Here is an 8,144-nt window from a genome sequence, read left to right as displayed (position 1 = left end):
TTAGTATAATTAAACGATATAAAAAGAATCATATGATTCAGGATAAAAAAAGACCTGGTCGACCATTAAAGCTATCCAATGAATAAAGCGAATTATCGTTCGAAATATTAAAAAAAATCCAAGAATAAGTGCTCCTAAAGTTGCTGCTGATTTACAAGCATTATATGGAGTAATTATTAATCCTGAGACTATTGGAAGAGTAATTCGATCTGCTGGATATCACGGTAGAGCAGCCAGGAAAAAATTCTTCGTGAGTGAAAAGAATAGAAACCTCAGACTGGCTTTCGCAAAATCCCGCATAAATAAGAATTCTGATTACTGGAATGAAGTTATATTTGCTGATGAGAGTAAATTTAATATATTTGATTCTGACGGTAGAATCTTGGTGTGCATAAAACCCAAGGAAGAATTTCGCAAACACACCATTTCTTCAAAACAACAATTAAAATCGGTGATTCAAGAAGAATGGGGTAAAATCACTCCAGAAATCGCAAAAAAATTAGTCGAATCCATACCAAAAAGATTAAATCATGTTTTAAAAGTAAAAGGAAATCCGACAAAATATTAAAACCTTTTATAAAGTAAAATTTTTGGATAAAAGTAAGTGTCCCATCACTTATGTGAGCCATTTTTTGCTCCGTTCTAAACAATTGTATTTTTATTAAATTGATATTTTAATATTTTGAGAAAATGTATGTTATGTAATAATTGTTACTAAATTTAAGTATGAAACACACCCACAAAAAAGTTTTACATGTTTTTTTTAATTTATTTTACTACAGTTTCCTTTTGTAAAGCACAAGTGTTCCATCAGTTTTGTGAGACACTGTATGTGTGTGTGTATGTGAAGCATTGCTTAGTGTTCCTAATTTGTAGTATTTATTTTCTTATAATATTTTCTTTCATTGCGAGAAATTAAATTTTTTATTTATTTATGTGTAGAATTCTAGTATGCCTGCCTACAGAGTATATAATGTGATTTGGGAATTTAAGAACCTGTTTTTCATTAATGTACTAGAAAATAATGAAAATTGTCTACTTACTGGTATATAAGGGATTATGTTGTTACGTAGCAAAACGTTTATTTGTAAATATGATAAAAATTGATATGTTCCAGAGTATTAATTAAAAAAAACTTTTTTTATTTGTATAAATGCTAAAGCTTAAAAATCTTTGAAAATATGGAAGCTGTATGAAATACAAGTATGAGAGACTGCGACGTTCTTTATCGTTGTAATAACTGGTAGAATTCGCTTACTGTATCATGATAATTTTAAATATAAACAATTTATTATACTTATTTTCATTTACGCCTAAGCTCAGAAATGTAAATTTAAAGAATTTGATGTTAATTTACAATAATAAACAATTCATTGTTTTTGTTAAAGAGAAAATAGAAATTACGCGTAGCATGGAGAATACATTGTGACGTCACACCAAATTATTTATTAAAGGTGAAATAGCTAAAGATTTCCGGTATTGTTTTTAAAATTACATCCTTTTAACCTTAATCATTTTTATTAATCATTTCTTAATATTTCTTTCTTTTAAAATCGTGTATAATAGTCGTAAACTTATTTCTGTTATCCACGATTTCTGGTGAAATCAAGATGGCCGCCATTTTTTGAAACACGGAGTTTCGTCGAAAATCTGGATGGCAACCATTTTTCAAAACAACGTATTTCATGTGCTTTGGCGCCAAACCAAATTCGCCAAACTTTGAATGTGGGCTATACTAAAGCTGTTCCATACTATAATACTACGTCGGGTTGACGTTTTAACTCACTATTCACAAGCCTCGTTAGTTATAACTATATAAACACCTTTGCCAGTTAGGCAATACAATGGAATTTTACCCACGTCAGTTTGACGACTTTACTATCTATCTCCACGCCTGGTTGGCGATAACAAAAACAATTTTTGCCAGTTTGGCAATACAACTTTTAGAATATACAATCTGTAATACGTCGGGGTGACGTTACTATCTAATACACGCCTGGATGGCGAGAACTCAGACTTTGCCAATTCTGCAATATAATCAATTCACTCTACGTCAGTTTGACGTTATTACTTATTTTCACGCGCCTGATTGGCAACAAATTCAAAAATTCAGCTAGCAGTTCTTTTTTTTTTATAAATGCCGGGATGGCTTAAAATATCATTTATCAACATAAAAATTCAATACAAATAAAAGTAAAGCATAAATAATAATTTCAAAATACTTCTATACCACAAATATCAATTATAAATTCAAGCTGAATAATTTTGGGGTCAGTTATTTTAAACAAAATCTTACACGATAAACTATAATTCTGAAATAAATTATTAAAATTCAATAAAAGCTTTTTTAAGAAAACCAAAAGTTAATCTTATCTTCAGAGATCAGCAGTATCCTATTTTTGACAGTTTTTGTTCGGACGCAAGTTACAGAAGCACAGAAGATAACCTTTGAATGATCCGCTTCAAATCTGGCTTTATAACGGCAGACTTCTTACATCCATTTCTCCTTGAAATAAAAAAAAACTTGGCAATTGGTATTAGCAAACTTGTTCTAAAAAATTCAGCAAATTTCTGGGATTAGGAGACCAGCACCATCGAAATTGATAATTGCACTCCTAATTTCCAGTATCTCGGTGGAACCTCCAATTTATTAAGACTGTAATGTATTTTGCAGTAATTTACAAAACAGACAATCTTCTTAGTAGAACATAAAATTTATTTCTAGTTCTCGGTGATATACCAATTTTATACAATTCTTAAGTGGCAAAATTTCATACTACTCCTAGCTGTAAAATCTTCAGAATACAAAATCTTTTTTAAAACAATATCTCTCGTTGCTGAGTAACGGTTTGATACAAATATGGCGTTGCCACTTCAACAATAATTATATTTATTTATTAAATAATAAGATATTACAATGGTCAATGAAGCCAAATATTAGCCCAAATTACCACCTATCTAAAGCAAGCGACAGTCGTACAGTGAGTAAAAAGATCGTGTATCGCTCCCTTCACCATATGGCCTTCGGAAGCCGTAGACACACTAGGGTACCTTTCCTAAATGCATGCCATCGAGTTGCCATTCTTACCTGGCCAAGAGAATATAGAGAATAGACACTATGAGATGTGTAGGAGTGATGAGTTTCGATCCCTCTAATTAATACCGATGGGAGGCTCAGAATATGGCGAGAGAATCATGAATGTATGAATCCGGTGTCACAGATTGGAACTGTACAAGGCCGTGGAGGCTTAATCATGGTTTGGGATGCTTTCTTCTGGTTGTGTTTGGGATCTTTAGTACTTGTTCTTACCTTCCTCAATATGATTCTGTACGTGGAGTTGATGAGCTATCATCTCCATCCATTTATGTCCCTGTCATTCACACGGAAAGGGAGTATCTCAGAAAGATAACTGCGCTTCTCAAAGGTTAGGGTTGGCTACTGGTTGGTTGGATGGAAGAGCATTCCTCTGACTTCTCTGTCATAAATTGGTTACTTAAAAGCCCTGACTTGAATTCTACTGAGCATCTTTCCAAATTAGTATATCTTATTATTGAGGAATGTAGAGAATTGAAGTGTTATGTTCTATTCACTCATTTTCCATGTTCAGAATGTCTGTTATGATGGTCGTATGAAATGTCGTCGTCTGTTATGATGTCAGAATGTCGTCTGTTGTGATGGTTTCGTATGTAAGCATATGATTGAGGTTATTATTTATAAGCCTTCCTAGCGCTAATTACATTCCCTCTAATAACATATAGGTCATAGTTCATAGGTCTTCGCTTATTTAAGAGGTACAATACCCTGAAATCGTTACCTATCTATATCTCTCCTTAGTGGGTATCATATAAAAGTCAAAAATAAATCCCAATGTTGGAACAAACCTTTTCACTTGAAGTTCGGAATCACATCCAATGTGGCAATATGTAACAGCGGGATAACTTGTGTAAAATAGCGATTTAAAATATCTGAAGCGTAACTTTCACATCGTAAAAGCAAATTAGCACACCTGTATCATAAACCCGTTGGCTTAACTTTATCCTCGTTATTGCTACGGCAGTAGCGTCCTCCTTGCTCCATGTCTTGAAGCTAACGAATATTGTGGCCGTAGTTTTTGAGGCATGTAACATGAGTGAGCGGAGCATAGTTGCACAGACCAGTTGTTGAAATTTGTAACGCATAATAAACATCAATGTGCTGCCCCAAGGTTTCGCAAAGTCCATATCGATTTATCAGCAATAATTAAGTAAATGTAATAAAGGGTAAATAATGAAAAGTAGAAAAAACACTATGTACACTCAGTACGTCGATCACCAAAACTCATTTTGGTGTATCGTTCTCGCTAATTGTATAACGTAAGTTCATGTTACGCTAACCAGTTGATTTTATCTTAAAGAGGTGACTATTAAAGAATTAAAAATAGTTTTATATATTTTTGTATTGTGCATATATTTAGCTTCATTTTTACCCAGTCAAAGGTAGATGAAACCCTTTCCATCAGAGTGGCAGGTAAACATGATTCTCTGTGCTTTGCACTAATAAATCCAAGACAAATTCATGTTTTGAAAGTACTTTTTGTATAAAAAATATTTTCCCAGAGTATTCAAGTATTTTCGTTTTAATAATATTAATCTCATATATATGTATATATATATGTACATATAAGTATTACGTTTATGCTTTGTATTGCAAGAAACTCCCAAAAAAGAAACATTTATTTGAATATGTATGGCAGCGGCAGTTTAGCGTTGGTTCGTTTTCCGCTTCCACCTTTATCCCAAAAAATAGCAAAAAGCAGAGATATTAATTAAAAGTTCTTAAAACGCTTATTTTCGTCCTCATTTTTCCGAATGGCAACAGTGCTGATATCATCAACAGTGGCGACAGGGATACAACAGCAATAATGGTTGCGTGCCATTATTGCTGATGTAATGAGAGAGAATTACCGATTTTATCAAAAAAATGAATAAAACAAAAATAAAAAAATAAAATTTAAAAAGTCATTCGAATTTTGGTAACCTCGTTTCGAGGTGCACTGGCTCTTGTCTGTATGCACCTATGTAGCAAATTCGTAGGCCTGAGTCTATCAGCTTACACGCAGACCGAACGAAAGACAGACTCATAGAATCTTCCCTCTATTGTGAGTAGAGTTATATATCAGAATACCTTTCATTGTTACATATTCAAAGAATCCTTTTAATAAAGTTCGGAACAATGAATTTACCAATAATTGTTTTAGGCTTTGTTGAATTAAAACAAAGTTAATGTATACATTTTTAACAATGCTTATAAAACATAATCATTAGAGATATCAAATCTAGTGGTGCTAAAATCTTACGTGTGGAGCTTATTTGCTTGTTATTTTTGATGCTGAAATCGCATTCGAACCATTTTTAGAAATGGAGTTCTTTTTTTTGACAGTATTGTGTTACGTTTTTATACCAACACCCTTTATCGACAGCCTATTGGGCATACTTATTTGTTTTGCGACCGCCTTCCTTTTGTTTTCTCGAAGAGAAGAGAGAATTCGGGAAAATAATGAGGAAAACTTTATTAACCGTAATGAACACAAGTTTAATGCCGGAAACACGGTACGTAATTTAGATTTCCTTGATTCATATGCTGATATTAATGAATTTAATGATGATTCCTTTGATGTGGACATAGACAGTGACACCGATCTCCTCGAAGCTTTTGATAATAATCTTCTTAAGTTGCATATTGATAGTGATACTGACCACATCGGCCATTTTTCCAAAGATTTCGATAATAATTCTTATGATGTGCACAATATCAGCGATGAAAAGCAATTTAATTACCTCCAACAGGAAACAGAAAAGGATTTTGATTTTCCAAAACCTGATAACTCAGGTAATCAAATAGGCACGAATAGCAGTATAACCATCTTGAAACAGGAAGAATTCAATTTCAATGCCTCTATTGAATCATTGGATGCTGAATGCATTGTATCGCATAACGATCTTGGAACACAAAGAGACATCGATTCTGGTAATCTCCTTAACACAAATAATGAACCAAAAATGAATGGCAAACTGGATCAAGAAGACAGAACAGAACTGAAACCAACTGAAGATTCTGAAGAACAGCTCGTTGATCTCGTCGTTGGTACCGGCCCTGTTATCTGCTTTGATGACGAGTACACTCAACATCCTTCTTCGAATCATAGCAAGCGTTTCAAAATTTCAAACATAAGAAAAACATTACTGAAATATTTCTGCTTTAAAAAATTAAAAATAAACAAAAGACTTAAAACATATTATATAGATCTGAGATAAGTTTACACAATTTCAGTTTGTATTCGTGATAGATTTGTTTGTCAATTCACCAATCTCGACTGACCAGTACTTGCCTAAAAATTGGACATTGACCAGTGACTGACTAAATGACAATCTCATTGAATAAAAGTAGGACATTGTCTGACCAGTGACTGACTAAAAATTAGACATTTTCTGACCAGTCACTAACTGACGATCACATTGACTGACCAGGGCCTGCCTAAAAATTGGACATTGACTGACTATGTGACGGTCTCCTTGATTGCCCGTTGACTGACTAAAAATTGGACATTGTCTGACCAGTGACTCACTGACTGACTATCTCTTTGACAGGCCGGAGACTGACTAAATTTGGACATTGACTGAGCAGTGACTGAGTGATGATCTCATTGACTGAGCACTGACAGACTAAAATTTGGACATGCACTGTACAGGAACTGAGAAAGTGAAGATCTCCTTGCCTGACTAGTGACTGAATAAAAATTGGACATAGACTGACTAAGTGACGATCTCATTGACAGCCTAGTGACTGAGTGACGATCTGATTAACTGACCAGTGACAGAATAAAAATTGGACATTCACTGAAAATCGACTGAGAAAGTGAAGATCTCTTTGCCTGACTAGTGACTGAATAAAAATTGAACATTGACTGACCAATGACTGACTAAGTGACGTCCTTATTGACTGAGCATTGGATTTGGACGGAAGAAATTGCCTTTTTCGATAAGAGGGAGGAAAGATGTTTTCTGTCCAATCGATTGCGCTACAGCTGAAATGGAAACAGAAAATCATTTTAAAATTCTTTTCTAGAGCTACATTTCAGAACTGCAAAATTTAAATTAAATTATATGGTAACCTGAAATTAAAATATTATTTGCAGTTAAATGCCGTTGCTAAATTTGTTTTTCTTGTGCTCTTAAATTAATTTACTAGTTTACACACCATATTCAGTTATGATTTACCAATATGCTCTATTTTAAATATAACTTCTCATTGAATTAAGTTAAGCTGTAGCTATTATTGAAATTTTTCTTAGGCATATTTTCCCTTGTTGTCTGCTACTTCCTTTTCGTTTTTCCTATGTGATTTGTCGGCATTTCGTATAAAAAACCTCCAGATTATCATTAAAACACGAATAAGGATGTTATTTTGTATTTTACATTTTTTTCTCTCTGTGGCCTTCATGTCAAAACTTACTAGTAATAATAAATGAGAATATACTGCTTTCTTTTCAAACGAAGTATTTTCAATATGTGTCCCATAGCAATATGCCCTCTGTTTAAGAATGCTAAGAGTTTTACCCTGTTTGATTCCCCGCCGACGTGCTGGCTGCATGGTTGGATTCTGCAGTTTTCCTTATCTCGATGTATATGAGAAGATTTCCCATAGAACGTTCTCCGCTAAGCCATCCCTCGCGCCAGGCAGGTAACCATCCTTTTCTTTGCCCTTTTCAAATAACCTAACTTTTACTCAAACAAATCAATCATGACATGAAATTTGGAAGAAATTAATTTAAATAACTTTTATAAAAATGTCTCGATTGGATATATACTGGAAGTTAAAGAATTTACACCCCACAGATACACCCAAAACAAATATTAAACTGAAAGCTTTCAGACTTTGTATTGCGCCCAAAGGCATCATTTTTTCATTTGCAGACATAAACGTTGGACACAATTCGGGCTAATGTCCCTCTGGGTTAAAAATATTTAAAAACAGCGTATTTTATAAATTAGAAAATGAACCTTTCATATACTTTCATATATATGAATAAATATTTATGAGGCATTATTAATAAAAATGAGAATAAAGGAAACTCTATGAATAATCCTGAAACGTTTAGTCTGAA

Source organism: Stegodyphus dumicola, chromosome 7, assembly GCF_044657685.1.
Source record: "Stegodyphus dumicola isolate Sdum_Otavi_A_Nest chromosome 7, ASM4465768v1".
Classification (NCBI taxonomy): Eukaryota; Metazoa; Arthropoda; class Arachnida; order Araneae; family Eresidae; genus Stegodyphus; species Stegodyphus dumicola.
The sequence above is the reverse complement of the archived record's forward strand: the minus strand, read 5'-3'. Positions refer to the sequence as shown.